Source organism: Synchiropus splendidus, chromosome 19 (genome assembly GCF_027744825.2).
Source record: "Synchiropus splendidus isolate RoL2022-P1 chromosome 19, RoL_Sspl_1.0, whole genome shotgun sequence".
NCBI classification, from domain to species: domain Eukaryota; kingdom Metazoa; phylum Chordata; class Actinopteri; order Syngnathiformes; family Callionymidae; genus Synchiropus; species Synchiropus splendidus.
Genome location: NC_071352.1, coordinates 2,806,220 through 2,824,071, shown reverse-complemented (window position 1 = coordinate 2,824,071; position 17,852 = coordinate 2,806,220). Strand labels below are relative to the sequence as shown.

Genomic DNA, 17,852 nt, shown 5'->3' with positions numbered 1-17,852 from the left:
CAGCTTGACCACCATAATGTTGCTCTGAGCCAGAACATTGGATTGTCATGATCAGGGTGGAGAGCTCTGGTTTTCAGCAGGGATTAGTGGCAGCCATGTGCGTGGAGAGGTGGTCAGGTGAGACGAGTCATGTGGTCCCATTTAGCCAAATGGGAACAAAGCTTCATCAGAACTATGCCGTCTTCCACGGCTAAACAAAAACTCCCCTCGTGGCTGTAGAATTACTTCCATCAAGATTCATGTTTCTGCCAGCGTTTCAAGTAATCTGAAACCTTACCATCACATCTGAGTGAAAAGTTGATCACAGCAGGAGGAGCAAAGGGTTGAACTGTGGTGGAGTGCTGGAGTTCTTAGTCTGACCCCTAGTGTCCGGCCCACGCCACTGCGTGAGCCTGACTGACTCTCTTGCTCTGTTTCTATTGGAGTGTGATGAAGACTGAAGAAACATGCAGATTTACATCGACAAAATAAACAGAGGACAGGAATCGTTCACCATCTAATACACATCTTCCCATCGCACATTCCAACATCTGGAGGAAAAAAAATGCAAAGTTACAGTGACACCCCTGACCAGCAGGTGGTGAACGAATAAAAGTAGGTTAGAGGCAGCAATGACATGAAAATAGGGCTGCAACTCGTGATTATTTTGGTAGGCGACTCGTGACAGACCACCTTAACAGTTAGTTGACTAGTCAAGCATACGACGACGATGACAACATAGCTGACTCTAGTGTTGTCAATAGAATATAAATATACATTTAAAGATAGACAATGTTGCAAAGACTGTGTTTGTTGTTAAATGCTGTTTGGAAACTTGATCGAGTTTTAGTTGCTCAAACTGTGGTGTCCTTTGATGTGCCCTTTGAAGTGGTCGTACGCTTTCAACCCTCTGGGTCGTGGTTGAGCCCCTCACAGCAGATTGTGCTAAGAGAACGATGACATCTGAGACTTAATAGTAGGGTCTAGTCAACCATGCCGACTCGATATTTTACAGTCAGGACTGAGTTGTGATAGGCCAATATGGAGACCATTCCAGCGTCTTATGTGTGAGGTACGGACAGGTCCTCACAACCCAGTTCACCTGGTTATACAAGTCTCTACCCTAGTTACAGTATCGTTCTGATGAACAATGCACTGAACTCACATGATCCATGGTGTACATTACACTATATGTATTTCATTGTGCTGCGTCTGGTTTTCATTTGGGAGACAGGCCAGTGAAATGGCATCAGACAGGTGACGCAGAGTGGACTTGGCTGCACAGGCATGTGGGCTCCGAGACGGTTAACAGTGCGTCTGGCCCTTCCTTCTGATGGAAACAGCCCCCTGCTACTGGGCCCATCTATCAGGTCCAAATGAGATGTCAAGGGTCAACTGCGACGCCGCACATCGCCCTTTCTCCACAGGCTGCCTATTTGTCACCGCAAATGAGGAAAACAGGGTTCTCTGGGGTCTCCGACACACACTGGTACACACACAAACACACACACTAATTAGGCAGCCGGCACATGGCGGGGCTTCTTCTGCGGATGCTTCAGACACACACTCGGTCCCTGAGCTTTCTCAGAACCGTGACTCAACTGGCATTTATCTGGGCTTCATTAACACAGAGAGGCTGCCGTGCGCGGGTCTGAACGCAGCTCATTTGGTGGCTGCACCCCAGGCATGGTTCACAGTCCCAAAATTAACGGTTTCTGTCTCTGATCATTTATTGTTTCTATTTCCCTTAACGGTCACTGAAACCCACCATACGGGGGTGTTGAGGCACACTGAGTGTATCCCAGCGCAGCCATACTGCAGCTGCTAGCTGTCGGATTACGACTTCTATTCTCGGCGCCAAGACGTTGCTATTGTGTCTGTTCAGAGATTAAGAGGTGAAGACGAGAGTGCAGGCAGGATGGACGGGCGCTCCGCAAATCTCAAAATCTTACAGAGATTTTTTTTTTATCAAAATATCATATAAATTCACTCTAAGTAAGATGGAGGAATTCTTATAAGATAAACTTAAACAGGCTGTTTTTTTACTTGCCCCATTGGCAGATTTTTTTTCACTTTATTTCACTGTACCTTTACCTTGAAATAAGGCGAAATAATCTGCCAATAAAGAGGTTATAGAGAGATTATATTGTCTTAGGAGGAGTCCCTCCATCTTAAGCTTAACAATCCTGGTAAGATCTTGAGCTTTGTAGTGAGGAGACGACCATCTAAGCCAAAAGTGGAGCAGTTTAAAGTGACCACTCGTCCAAGAGAGTTTTGGTAACATACAGTGGTGTAGTTTTGGTACATCCCCATGCATAGTACTGTGTGTTGAAGACAGGACGACTAAATATGCCCAGTTTCACTGTTATTTTATGCTCTTGATCCAAACAATGTTGAGCACTGGCATATTGAAACTGTCAGGAAGTTAGTTTGGTCAGTTTCCCTTTTAAACAACAAACACAAATACCATTTTAAGGAGGTGTGAAAACCTTGTGTGAAACAATGTTCAGCAATTTCAGTTAAAATCTTATACATGCAGCGTGACACCAAGTCTCTTGACTGGTTAAAATGCCTGTGACGGCCCCAACAGAGCAACTTTGTGACCATGGCGAACTGTTTTTGGCTGTGAGGGGAGTGGGACCTGGATTGGATCAAGATTAGAAATCTTTCCTCGTATCTGAAGGATGTGGAGAAGTGTGGAGACCCAGTAAGGGAAGCCAGCCTGAGGTGGTTTGGACACGTGGAGAGGAGAGACAGGGAACATGTTGGATGAAGAATTTTGGAGATGGATGTCCAGAGGAGGCCATTGAATTCAAGGATGTGATGAAGGAGGACATGTGGAGAGTCACTACTTCTCCGTCTTTATTTTGTTATGACAAACAGTTAAAGGAAATCCGGATAAACAGTGCGGTTCAGTAAGTGTTTCCACATGAATACCGGAGCACAGAAACCCATCAGGGTGACCTGCCTCCTCGGCGTCTGTGAAGAGGCTCCAGCTCGCAGCGAATAATGAGGAGCTAAACAGAAGGAAGCCTCTTCGGTTCACCTACAGTGTGAGCAGCAGTCAAAGCTGCGGGCTGTGTGCTCCAAAATGAGTCATTGTTCAGTGACCTTGTTTAACACCAGTTGCTAATGAGTTTCTACAACAGCCATTATGTCAGGGAGGATCAGCCCTGCTGCCGAGGCTCAGCCAGGACTTCTTATCTTGGAAGACGGTGGATGGAAAGAATCCATGTCATGGACCGCATCAAGAAACTGTCTTTACATACAGTATTTATGTGCGTGTACGTACCTGCTTTAGCTGTACTTGTGTGGACCAATTCTTGGAAACACACCTCCTTGTGAGAACAAGCTTAAGCCTCAATTTGAGTGTTATAACATCGAAATATGTGAGTCATATTTGGGTTCCGGTTAGGTTCAGATTCCTGGTTCAGGTTCGCCTCGTGTTTTGGATGGTTAGGTTTAGGGTGAGAGGGTGGGGAAAGGGTGATGGCGAGGAGTGGTCCTCACAAAGATGGAGATTCAAATGAGTGAAAGTTGAAGACGATTGTTCGACTGATCGAGTCAAGTGCATAATATTTGAATAAAAAGCATTTACAAGTAACATTAATATTCAACAAAATAACTACACATTAATGCAAGCATTTGGAAAGCAATTCAACTGAAGCACAGTGAGGAAGGTTGTCTCAGGTAAACGGGAATGACTTGGATGTGAAGACGAAATGCTTCGCACGCAAGTGACCACACTTCAACGCCATCTTTAGAGTAGGGGGGCTTTTGTAGTAGCGTGACAACTAAGGATTTAGGAATGTGTCCTATGACTTAACGCAAGCTGTTGGGGAGTCTGTGGGATGTGCTGCCATGAGTCCATGTTTTCCAAAACTCTCACCAGAACAGGAAGTCACGCACCAGCAACTGACCGAACAGGAAGACAAGAGAGGACGGAAGGGCTCATTTTCTTTCTTCTCACAGAGGCAGCAGAAGCACACAGCAAACGTTCCTCGGGTTACTGTGACACCATGGCTTTTTGGGTTCATCATCTCAGCCCATCACTCTCACCAGTTTGGTGTGACATTTTCACCCCAACTCTGCTCGGAGCACATTTGTCTTTGCACCAGTTTGATTTCCTCTGAAAGTTGAGCTCAAAGTGAACCATGATTGTGATGGTGTGTGGGTGTGTGTGTGTGTGTGGGGGGGAGCTGCAGCCATCCTTCCGTGGCGATGTAGCTGGCACTGACAGCTGTGGCAGTTCCAGTTATTGAGTCGATAGGTAATTGGTCTCACAGGAGATAAATGAGCGTGTGTGTGTGGGAGCGCGGGACTCACGTGCACATGCATCGGTGAGGCCGTCTTGAGACTCCTGAAAGGCGAGTCATCGCCAGTCTACCGGTGTGCTCGAGGACTGATGCGCTCCCTGAGACACTGCCGTCCTCGGCTGCTTCTCTGAACCAGTGTGTTTTAGATGTTAAGGGCTTCAGTGGCTGTGGAACCACGTCAGGTGTTGTGAGGCCAGAGCCACCTAAACCCTTGGCTCCAAGGCTCCTGATCAACTCAGAGCCATGACATGTTTCACTTAGACCGTCGGTCAGAACGTTAAACAATAACTGCTCTTCAGAACGTGCCATATGTTTTTGTTTGGTCTTCAGCTACAGTTGTCAATGGTCCAAAGTGGGGCATTTCATTTTAGATCTCAGGATTCCTCTAACAACATTGATCAGGGGTCTCAGACTGTGTGTGTTCGTTTGGTTGGAACCCACTGCGGTCCCCTTTGTGGATCAGTTAGAGACCCCTGTTGTAAATCATTCTGAAAGTGGTTTTCCTTATGTTTTTCTTCAGGAACCGAATGTCATACACGACTAGAGCAGCTTCACATCAAAATTAAATGGAAAAGTTTATCTAGCATTAGTGAATAAAAACAGTGGCATGTGGGTCAGTTTTGTCTCCCGAAAACAGAGCCGCAAAGGATTGTGGGTCTGTGGGGAGCAGGGAGCATCGGCCATTTTGTACTCTCTTCTATAGTGTACGCAACTATAACTTGACAAACACACATTCAACTCACTATGAATGCATGTTCAGACTAGGTTACAAAGAACAAAGCGCAATAGGGCCCCTTCAGTGGTCTTATTGTATATATACATTAGCAAGTACATTTGGACTGTCAAAAGACAATAAATACTCCATTGATTCATGCTCTGCTGAACTCACACAGGCCTCGACCTCTGACCCGTCACAACACAGTCAACATATGTGGAGGACACTCAGCTCCAAAACCACTACCAATTGCTAGAAAATTCAGGGAAAGTCTGCAGCTTTTTTCTCAGATTCTATGTTCCAAAATGATGAGCAATCCCAACTGTTTTCCTTCCTTCCGTTACCGAACCCTCCATCGAAACAGGCTGAGCTCATTTAACAAGAGTTTCCAATTTTAGTAGCACTGGCTCTTTCCCGTGTGCTGGAGCTGACTCTGTCCAAAACGGCTATATTTGCTCAACAAAGGAGAACCAAACACTGTGGAGTGCTGGAGAGAGGCTTCTGTTGTCAGGCTGTTGCTACACTGCAGTAATAAGCAGGACTACAGTTTACTTTCAATTTGTCCCACTACTATATTTCAACTCTAGTTGTTCTAATGGAAATTAAAAAAAAAGAACTATGTGTGTATAAATAAAGGCATATGGCATGAGAGCTGTGACAAAAAACAACAGCATTTTGAACATAGACACTAGATCTGGAGGTTAACTTGGAGTCTCATGACTGAGTTGCTCAGCACATGTTTCCTCTCATCAACAAATTCCAGCAAAATTTCAAAACAAAAGACAGAGAAACTTGAGGCTTCAGAAAATATTCGTGAATATGACCGGCCTGAAAGTAATAGACCTGCAAAATGGTCACACGTGATTAGGGCAAGTATCTTGCAATATGATGCGGAACCCGATACAGTAGTGGCGATACGATACACTGCGATACAGTAAGTTCAGCAATATATTGTTGTATGTGTTAGCCTTCATTTTAAGGGGGGGATCAGATAATGGAGTACAATATGTCATGACTTCAGTCCAATTCGGTGAAATTTCCCAGTCCAACATTGGAATAAACAGCTTCCATCTGTACACTCCAGTGTACGCAAAGATAATGTTAAGTGTTAAAATGTATGTCACCAATGCAGCAGCATATCCAAGTATCTATACATTTGATTTCAACATAGCCGACCGAAAATATCAACACAGTAACACCCAATCAGGTATTGTGATATTTCAGCCAAAACATCAATACGATGTCGCGCATCAAATATCGTGATATTTCAGCCAAAACATCGATACCATATTGTGCATCAAGCATCGTGATATTTTAGTATTTTAGCCAAAACATTGATCCCATATCTAGTGGGGGGGGGCTAGTTTGACCCAACAACCGCGCCTCTGGAGTTTCAGATGCTGCAAAAGAGGGCGGGGCGTTTACTGGCGGCAGAAATTCAGATGATTCCTACATGCCATGTGCCATCTCTGATCTCAACGCAGAGGAAAAGTAGCAATAACTTCAAAACGGTTCAAGCTCTTGATGTGGCTCTAAGGCACGTGTCGAGCAAGAGTTCAGCAGCTTTAGCATCAGTCCCTGATGACACACAAGTGGTGCTGCAAATGAAACCTCATCTCTTCAGTGGTGGTCACCTTCCAGAGCCCATGCATCCTGATAAGAACTATACGTCAGATCCAATGACATCTAGTGGTTTGAAGTGGCAGTGAAGGCTTCTCCTCTTCAAGCAGACCACCTGAGTGTCTCCAGTGTTTGTAGAAGCATCTGCAGTCACTTCAGGTAAACCTCTTCGCCACCACTCATCGGCTGACGCCATCTTGCTGAGTGGATTCCTTAAATCAACACACATACAGCTGACACCATGAGGTTGCGGCGTGCTAGGAAGGAAGGAAATATGAATGAGAATATGTTGATATGGTGAGATGGGAATGTGTAAATAAATCTGAATGGAAATAAAGCATTGACAAACGTCGCATTAAGGAGGGAACAAATGGCTGATGTTGGTTGATGCCTCTCACATGTGCATGTGATGTCGCAGAAGAAACAAAACAAATCTGTCTCATAGCAGTTCCCTCACTCGCGGGGTAGATTTCAAGTCTTCAGGCCAGCACTCGGACAGCCTGAGGAACATCAGACTCTCTGGTCCAACTGTCAGTATCTGCAGCGCTCCCTGCTGGCACAGACACTGAGCTCGTGTTTGTAGCAGAAGCGTTTGATGCGAGGATCCGTTTCTTCCCTCTGTACTCCTCACACACACATACACACACACACGGTCTACTGAGGTGGAAGTCCAACTTATCAAATGTGCTCAGGGCCTGTTGAGCGGCCAGGCTCTGGGGCCGAGTCCAAACCAGCAACCAGCCAGGACTGAACATCAGACAGGATGTAGAATCCCTCTCACTGATGGCCAGCTCATTTAGTCAGTGTGTGTGTGTGTGCGTGTGTGTGTTTCCCACAGATTGTGGACATACTGTCGCTTCCAGTTCTGAAATGTGAAGCCAAACAAGAAGTCCTGTCTGGCCCAGATCGACTGCGATCCCGAAATACCAAACCACCAGGAGAGACAGCAGTGAGCACATGCTCTGTGTTGTGCATTACTTCGTCATTATTTCGTCGTCGAGGCTCAGGTGAGCAAAAAGCACTTCAAAAATTCAAAAGATTTAAGATACACTCCCTGCACATATTCAGTACTGCTTCTACTCCATCTTCTCTCCAGTATGCTGGGCTGGGAATTGATGGGCTCCTACTCTCACTTCAAAGCCCTCTCTCCTTGCTCCTACAGCACACCTCACCACCGTCCCACTGCCCTCATACATGTCCTGCACTATCCTCACTTGCTCCTCTGATTTCCCTAACGCTGTCTCTGAGGGAACTCTGTCAGATTCTCCAAATCCACAAAGACAGTGCAGCTCCTTCTGGCCTTCTGTGACCTTCTCAGCAACCTCAGAGCAACTGATCTGTGGTCCTCTTTCTCAGAGGGAAACCATACGGCTGCTCACAGATGCCTCAGGCTGGACTCACCTTCATGGTGTGACCGAGTCACAACTGTCTTTCATGGTTGAAAGTTAAGATATTTGCTGCCAGTTACTGCCTGATCACACGTCAACATGATGATGGTTGTTTAGACATGCTCATTGCTTCATCATGTGCAGCTGGTTTGTTCTAATAACTTCTACAGGGTTTGACATGTTTTTCCAACCAGTCCCTTTTAATATCACCGTTTCAATGACTGTGACAACTTAAAGACTTGACACAATGTCACCAAACCTGGAGGCCTGTGGTGGGATGGTGTTTGGGAACATTTGATGGCCCATGTGGGACGGCTGCCTCTGCCTAAATGGAAGCGTCATGTGACCCACATGCATATCGCCGTGCTCTTGGAAGGGCACCTTCTCCTGACGATTCCTTCGCGATATCCCCAGATAATATCCCGCTGGAGCGCCACTTCCCGAGTGCATGTCTCTCATTTATTCCAGAGAATACTGGAATGATTGATGTGTCATCGGGCCCTTCTTCCACGTCGTCCTCAGCCAGCGCTGGAGTGACGGATGCAACAAAAGCTCCACCTGAGCATCTGAGAGAAGATAGCACCACTTGGACAAGATAAAGCCGAGAAATGTTTAATACCGCGGCTTTTCTCCCGCCTCCTCTGCTCAGGAAAGACTAATGTTTCCTTTCCAATGCATTAGCATTTTGATAAGCCCGGCTGAAGTCTTCCTCTCACTCCGCCCCCACCTCCTCCTCTCCCTGCCTGAGTGATAAGGAGTTGCAGTCCGGCATTATGACAGCGTGGAGTAATTGGATCGCAGCATGGGGGACAAGCGTGTTCAGAGAGGAGGGCTGAGGACGTCGCCTCTTTGAGTGGAAACTTTGCTGATTCAGGAGGTGGAGGAGGTTTTTCTGGCAGCAGTGCCAAGCCCTCTGGCTCGGACCACACAGAGTGGGAACAGCCCTCCACTAATTGAGAAAGAATATTATCCAACACCTTCCTGGGTGGTGATGGATATCCCTTCCCTCTGCCCACGGGCAGAGACTGTACTTCGACACCGGCTGAGCAGTCGGGATGTTCTCGTCTTCAGTGGTGAACTTTCTAGACGTAGAACGGAGGCTTTATTCACTTTAGGCTGGTGAGTACGAGCAAGAGATGGTTGTACCATGGTTGACGGTATATTAGGTGACTTAAAGCTGAGCTTTCAATGAACATATATCTCTTCAATAATTCTACTAAAAAGGAGCAGAGAACTAATCATTTCTTCTCCTTATTCTCAAGGACAGCAGTGTGTTTTGAGAAGTGCCATAGACGATGATCATAATGGGCTTTACTTTAGATTAAGCTTCTATAAAAGTATCTACGACACAGGCTTATGACATGTTTTTAGTGAAATATCACCATTTTGACTTCAGTGAATGCCTATCCTCTCACATGCATCCCTCTTCAGTCAGACTTACTTTTCGCCCACTTCAGGCCAAAACATCGGTCTGATCCGATGCTTTCTACATGTCACTCTAAAAGTTACTGATGTTCACATGGATGTGGACTGCTAAAGGCTCATTTATGCTCGACGTTACCTATGGAAACTTCTGTCCCAGCTCTGTCTTCATTTCCTCCGTATTTCTTTCCACACAACCCTCCACAAAGCATATGGATACGGCCCAAATGGAGCAGTACCAACTGAAACCATGGGGGGCAGTGTTGCTATTACCACCTGATACTAGGGATGGGCGATAACGTATCGTATATGCCACCAAACACAATCTCCACAATGACAATCTCACGATAAATTTGATAAGCAAGCAACTCACACGACTTATACACGTGAACATGACGAGACCGTGATGGTGCGACGCGCTCTCCAGCTCTGCGCCGTTTGACAGCCGACGTTGGCGTGTGACAGTTGCGGTGGACTTTGGTTCATGATCGTAATTTTAAACTTATTTTTAATTCAGGGAACCTTTAACAATGACATTGGTCCACTGAGTCTCTGGATCAGTGTTTATTTTATTAGACGGAGTGGTCCTCATAGGTTCTCTGACGCGGTCTTCTGCCTTGATTCACATCAACACATGCAGGTCTCCCACTGCGCTGGCGCCTCGGCGAAACATCGTGGTGAAAATAGTAGGATATTGGATGGACCTCCTCTGCGGTATTGGCGGCGGCGTCCTCTTCCACGTCCCCATTAGGGTTCACTGATCATGGACACACTCTATCAGGCAAGACAGGCTACGACATGGCATCAGTTAGGGACCATCAACAAATTCTAAAGTGGTCAAAGTATCAGTGAAATCTTCAATAAGGCCATGGAAAACAACCATTTTAGGAGAGAGAATTGTGAAAAGGTTTTTCATCACACAAGACAAAGGCCTGACAGTTTGTATCATGAGACTCGGGCAATAGAATATGACTTAATGATCATTTATTCACGTGATTTCCAATAATTCTTCAATAGCATCTGGGAAATGTGTGGGTTCATAGTTCAAGTCAACTGTTAAGAGACATGAGATACAGCAGACAGACAGCTCAATTTAACCCCTAAATAAAGCTGGCAGAGCAATCTGTCAGACACCAGCGGCTTCTAGACGTGAAACACTGATTTTTCATCTATACACTTAGTTAACTATCATATTTAAACCTATAAACAACAAATAATGATGTGAACAAACTCCACTAACAAGTTTCATCATAAAACAGTGTGTCCAACACATGGAACACAATGAATATGTCTTTATTGTGATAATTATGGTTATCGCTGAAATTACAACATTTATTGCGATAACTTTTTTGGTCCATATTGCCCATCCCTACCTGATATGTAGCTCTAATGAGACAGGAAGAAGACAACAATGGTGGAAACTCTCCATCCTCCAGTGGCGATATATTTCACAGCCTCACCGACCACCACCTCTTACAACGCTGCCTCCGTTGTTACATGATCAATGCTTCTTCCATGTTGGTCGTTGTCATGAACTTTTGACTCTGGGCTGCTCCCCCTGGTGGTTGTGCTGGTGAACAGCATGGTACAGGCCTTTAATACTGACACCTAGAAACACCACACCACTGAAGCTGTCCACTACTGCTTTAACTTTTGTAAAATGTGAAGCTTTTAACAGCATAAACACAAGTGCAACATGGCAAATATTAAAATAAACAAACATTAAAAATACTAGACTGCACACCTTGTTTGCTGCACCATCATGAAATCAATAAGGCATGACAGCATGTCACACTAAGGGTCTTTCTGGCATGGATCGGAGCCGATAGCGATAATTGCCCGAGTCAATAGTCCAACCATATGCTTCCATAAAACGTGAACAAATGATTGACTTATTATAGCCAGGGACTTTTGTTAGTTTTAAGCTATGTGTGATCACATGGCTAAACGAGTGACTATTCTAATTGTAGCTGGTGAAACGGACCTGGCAGAGCAGACTCACACAGCAGCCAAATGAAACGGTAACCACCATCAAGCAGAACTTCTGCTTCTGTCCTTAATGGCATCATCTCCCGCGCTGTGATCCGCACTTCCATGCCTCTTTTCTTCCACTTGACACCTCCTAAATGACAACATTGATACCTTCTTCTCCTCATAGCCTCCTGACAATGGTTGCATCTACCTTCCTCGACAAGAGGAAAACGGCTTCATGAATAAAAATGAAGCGACAACATTGTCAGCCGCTGAGATCGACTGCGGCGATGGCTGCACACTACATTCATCTTAAGGCAGAAGATGGAAGTGTTGGATGCTGCTCTTCCAGCAGCGTGAAGCCCATGAAGATTAGTCTAATGCTTGTTTATCAATGCAAACCGTGTCGGGATTCAAAAGCCCAGATCTGAGAGCAAATCCATCATCGCTTGAAAGGCTGCTCCAGCTCAGCGGGAGATATCAGCACACGGCTCACACACACACACGCACGCACGCACACACGTTTGTTAGCATTCTCTTCTGTTTCACACCTTCTGACACTGATATTGATTACAGTGGGGGACCTCGCAACCCTGCTCGACGAGAAGCCGACACAAATGCACATTTTTTTCTTCTGCGACTGCGGGCAAACTGTCTGGCCCCGTCACCGACTGTCAGGCGACATGGTGATGTCTTCTGAGGTTTGGCATATGAAGAAATATTATAAATAGAAATGCTTTGCTCTGGTGCTGAGGATTCTTGGACCAAAGACTCAGACACCAAAATGCTGCTGGGAAATACATATTCCTGCTCATCAATTATCCCAACAGAACGATGCATCATCTGTAACTGAGTCAAGATCTTGGCTTAGAATAATGTAAACAAACTGTGAAAAATTCATCAGTGTCTGAGGCAAACTCAATAACATGCATTCAGAGTGAAGGGTAAAGAAACAGTTCACTTTAAAAACAGTATATGAACAACAATAAACACAAAAATGCCTCACTTGACTGCTCCTGAAACTAATAAAAAATATGATCTAGATCAGCTGAGACATAGTGAACTTGATGTTCCCTGGTATTGCTGTTCACCAATATATCCACCAGGGGGATCATCCCAGTGTCAAACGTTCATAACAACAACAAACATGGCGACTGTGAAGAAGCATTCATCATGTAGCTCTTGCACAAAAGAGGAAACAGAGGCAGGGTTGTCGGTGAGGACGTGAGCTATATGGGAGAATTTCCGCCATTGTTACGTCTCTTTGTGTCACATTAGAGCTACGTATCAGGGGGTAACAGCAACACTGCCCCCCATGGTTTCCTGTGGTACTGCTCCGTTTGACCGTATCCGTTACCTTGATACGAAATACGGAGGAAATGAAGGCAGAGCACGAACAGAAGGCTCCACCGGATCCATATATACCTAGCATCAATGGGCCTTGAGGCTGCAACAACAAGCTCCCTGTGACTTAAAAGCGGTTTCACCACATTCAGCAACATGTAACTAATGTCTTCATCTTCTGGTTTCACCTGAAGCCACTGAGGAGAAGTGGCCAGATCAGCAGCAGCACTGTTTTAATCACAGGCTGGCAGAGAGAAAAAAAAGTTAAAGGAAGGGGGCTCGGGGACGAGGGGCTGTGCAAGATGAGAAATATCCGGTGCTTCCTGGATGATAGAGGGAAGTGGAGAAGCCCCTCCAGGCAGCGTGGAGGCGAGTGAGCTCCTGTTGACTCGGCAGTAACAAATATTAATAATGAGAGATGAAGGATATCATTCTTCTGGCGGAGAGCAGAGCGAGCAGGCCAATGTTTATTGCTTCTGCTGAACATAATGGCACATGTGAGAGATGTGCTGCCTCTGTCTGGTGAGATCAGAGCCTCACACACCCCTGTACTCACACCAGGTTGGGGGAATGTAAGGAGAATGTTTGCTCTCCTCCAAGCTCTGAGGTTACTGGTACGGTAACTGAACTCCAGTTGGGTTGTTGAAACGCTTCACCCTCATTTTAACACACGAGCATGTCTCTCCAGAAGTTCCTATTGGTTCCTCCATCTGTCAATCATCTCTTCAACTCAGAAACACCAAAGCAGTAGTGCTGTGTTAAAAAAATCGATTTTCCGATTCTGAATCGATTCGTACATCAATTCCATAAAATCGATTCGTAGGTCCAAAGATCGGATTAATTAATTTACGTTTTAACATATTCCCCGGGTGAAGTGCGCATGCGCGCACCTTGGACACCAAAGTCAAAACAACATGCCTCCTCACAGTGGCAACACGAGCAACGTTCAGACGCAAACAAACCAAAAATGCGCTCGACAAAAGCATAACAATTAGCATGTTATGCCTAATGGAGGTACTGGAAGTGTTGCAGTATTGCGGAAATACGACCCACCTCACGAGTCACGTGACGCGACATCACCCAGCGCTCCTGTCCAAGCCATCCACCGGGCCGCAACAAATGAAACTCGAGCAAACTTTACCACTAGCGGGTAATTCTGCACGCTCTGTCAAAATAACTGAAGCGATTGCTGGCTTCATTTGCTCGCAAACGTCTGTTATCCCAAACATGCACCAGTCAGTCAAAGAAAACGTGAAGAGTAAGCTTCAGTCAGCAGTCAGGGTGGGCATTACAAGTGATGCGTGGACATCTTCGCAATCTTACGCAAGTCTGACAACTCACTATATTGATGAGGAGTGGGACCTCTTGTCGTACGTACTACAGACCACATAGAACTGTTCACATACTGAGCAATGACCGTCAGGTTGCTGTGAAGTGAGCAACCAGCACTCTGTTTACATTTTCAGTGGCTGAGAATATCTTTTTTTCATTTTGATAATAAAATAAAAACGCATTAGTATTAAACGGCAGAATCTTTTGGGTGAATTTTTAATGTCATATTTCTAATAATGCACCAGTCCCATGAGCAGTCACATCTGGATCTTTATTATCATTTACTATCAATCCTTCATTCTTTTCCTGTTGAATGTCAATATGATACTAGTATTAATACGTTGTGTAACTTGTCATGTGATCATGCCAACAGCTCAGAAAATGGTTTAAATACTAACCTGAATCGAGATCGGATCGGATCGAATCGAATCGAATCGTGATAATCGATTCTAAGTCATGAGAATCGGAATCGAATCGATTCTTGAAATTAGAATCGATACCCAGCCCTACAAAGCAGACAAGCTCACTGAAGCTACAGCTGACAGCGAAAGGAAAAATCGAGAATTAAGAAAGTATGGACCGTGGCTTCAGTGCCATGCTGAGCTGTATTGTGAGTGAAGGTTTTTGCGGCACGTGCCACAGAAGAGTTGAACTCTACTGCAGCATGCCTCAACGTCTTTAACCTCCCAGGTTTGAACGCCCACAAGGTCACATGGCTCTGAGGGGGAGGTCACACAAGGCTTAATGCAACGGTACTTTTGGGTTCCAACCAAACCAGCATAAAGCAGAACGTTTCTAAAAATTTTCGCTGCTAAATGCTAACGTGCTAACTGTGGTATGGAACGCTCTGCAGTTACTGACGTCATCACATGATGGTGTGTTTGGGTCCGGCTTGGAAAATTACCCACTCTTCATCGGATCGGCACAGTTCAGTACCTTATTCCGATGTTATTCCGATCTGATCCCAGAGTTCGTCTGATACCGAGTTAATGTCGGAGCTGTTTGTAAATAACTGGAAGGGAGGTGTAGACATTTGGAGGCAAAGATAGTTTGAACACTTGCGAGGAGAAGATGACCAATCAGGTTCAAGGATGAGGTGAATGAAGGAAACAGGTGTGACTAGAGAGAACGCACTTGATGGATCTGGGAGGAGTGGGATGGTTTACAAGTGACAAGACGGGAACCTTCATCGAGGAGAGCTGCGTTTTGTGTTCGCCAGACGCTCACGTTTCGCCTCAGCTCCTCCAACATGAAGTGGATCCGTGTAAACAGCTTCAGTGGCTTGTAAATCCTCTCCCCGGGACTCACCCGGTGCTGCTCATTCCACGCCGCCACAGTCTGTCGGCATCTCCGCGCGGCGATACAGTTTCATGAGGCAATCAATACACGCTGGCTGCCTGCATGACAGGCGGCTTGTTGTAAGCCGAGAGCAGATGCTTCTCTGGCTGCTTTGCATATTCGCCACATGAAAGACGTCCGCAAAGCTCGAGGCGTCTCTCTGCCTCAGATTTCAAGTTTGATTCATTTCATGTGGCTTCACTCGGCCTGTCACGCGGCTGCCTTACGCACTGTGTTTCAGTCCTGTGTTCGCACCTGACAGGTGCAGCAAACGCCCAGCACATCCATGAAATCCGTCACGATCTGTGCGTGATCAGACGGAACAGCTTCCTGCTTTGATCCAACTTTTACTTTCTTCAGACTTAAGCTTTAACACTCCATTATTCCACTGTAATATACTTTTATTTAATTACTTTTATACTTTTTTTTCTTAAATGTGACGTCATCATATTGCAGTTACATTTCTTCTGGTGTGATTTTTATGTTTTGACTTAGTCATGATAAAATTAGAAAAACAAATACAAATAGCAACGCTCTACTGTACAACCCTACTGTACGAATACTTTTTGGAAATTTAAAACCAAGTCTCGGGCAGGTTTATAACTACTGTCAAAATTAGAGGCCGTTTTCATTAGTCTCAGGTCGAGAGTCGTTCGTTAAACCTGGTCAACAGATGCTCACTCCGTGTCCACGCTCCGTGCATTCGGTGAGTCTGACCCACTTTCTCATCCAAGCCGCAGAGTCAGGTGAATTCCATTTAAAGAACAATTTCGCTTCACTTACGTAAGATCTACTGCGGAGAATGACTGAATCCACTTCAACATTTCAGACTATTTCAAATGCATCTTTGCTCCAGAGCAACATTTCACACGCAACAGAGAGAAACACTTTTAAAATCTGAGAAATTCCAGCAGTCGACGTTGAGCCTTGCGCTACACACCTGGTTATTGACAAAGAACTTTTCACGCTCGCGCATCATCGCCAGCATCTTCTAAACAAGCCACTCTCCGCAACTTCTGCGAAACCGTCTCATCCTCCGACGCATTCGGCATCACAGCAGCCGCAAGTTTTTAAGCCACAATAAACGCAGTCTTACCTCTGTCGATTCGCTCTCCGGTTTGTGGTCGCCGCTCACCTGGCTGCGCTCCGCGGTGACGCAACGCTGTCAACACCGTGAACACCGCCGCTGCTGCCGCTGCTGCTGCTGCTGCTGAGCGACTGTCTTCCCCCGCTCGCCCAGCACCGACTTACTGACAAGAGCGCCACGCTTACCGGAAGTAGTAGGAAGGTGTTTTCACAATAAAAGGTCAAAGGGAACTCATTTTCCCAGGATGTATTATTACAGTAGCACATACTGGTCGTCTCAGAACAGCATAATGGGAACAAGTCACAAGTCAGGTTCTCAGGACGTGCTTCTGTTCTTAATATCGTCATGATTTGGAAAATTAAGAGCTTGTTTGGTGAGCGCCTTGATTTCCCCCTAAAATCCGCATTATTCCGGTGGGCCACAGTGCTGACCCCTGCCTTATACACAGTAACCCTTTTGGACTGACTTTAAATCCGCGGGCCTGCAGTCTGGCCGCTGAGTTGTCTGGCTCGCAGCAATTTAATGCTTGAACGATTTCTTTGCCGACGGTTCGGGGCTGAACACTTTCTCTCATCAGAATTCCCTGGCAGATAAAATAAGCAATACATGAGCTCTGCTTCTGCCTGCGGTTGTACGAGTGTCAGGATGAAGAGCTGCCTTTATCGGCCATCATGCTCTGTCACGAGCTGCTTCATGCCCTCGTTTCAGAGCCCACTAGAGGCCGCAACAACCACTTCAATGACACCTGCCATCATTTTTATCCCAAGAGCGCCACCTACTGAGCTCTGAAAATGAGGACACCGTCTCATGAAGCCTGCTCATCCCATCACTAGCCAGAGGGCTGGTATGGTAGGAATCACAGCTCCATCCTTGTCACCAGTGCTACCTTTTATAAACCACTGTATACTCATCTCTCACAGCTCCGTTCAAGACTGTCAAGTTCAAGACTGTTGTCATGCCTCAGGTCCTACTACTCCATCAGTATTGAGAGCGTGTTACATGTGTTCACAGCCTCCTTGGTTGGAAACATTGTTCAGTCGCAGAAATATAACCACGTCACACTTCTCCTGAGCGGCGCGGTACCATGTGGCATTACTGTCTCTGTCCCCTCCATGTTTGTCGTGACATAAGGCAGCTCATCCAAACATTGCATGCATGTAGGCAGAGCCACTGAAAACCTCTCAAAATGGTAGGAAGATAGAGACTGACTCTATAATTGGGTCACTCAGGTTAGTTTGATGATTCCAGCGAGAGTAGACATAAAATCAGCCTGGTGATAATCGTATCTCTAGATTAGAAGGGCTTCTAGTTATGAGTGAAGTTCTGAGAAGTTTTGAGAA

General features: G+C 45.7%; 1 protein-coding gene across 2 annotated transcripts in view; it reads right to left on the bottom strand.

Annotated features, from left to right (window-relative positions):
* The window catches only part of rbfox1 (RNA binding fox-1 homolog 1), a 170,491-nt gene extending 153,837 nt beyond the window's left edge, over positions 1-16,654 (bottom strand). The window contains exon 1 of one of the 2 annotated variants that reach the window (XM_053851827.1): positions 16,522-16,654. The gene's annotated coding sequence lies outside the window, so the exon portion shown is untranslated. The remainder of the gene's footprint in view (positions 1-16,521) is intronic. The other variant, XM_053851828.1, reaches the window with a different exon arrangement.
* Positions 16,655-17,852: the final 1,198 nt, after the last annotated feature.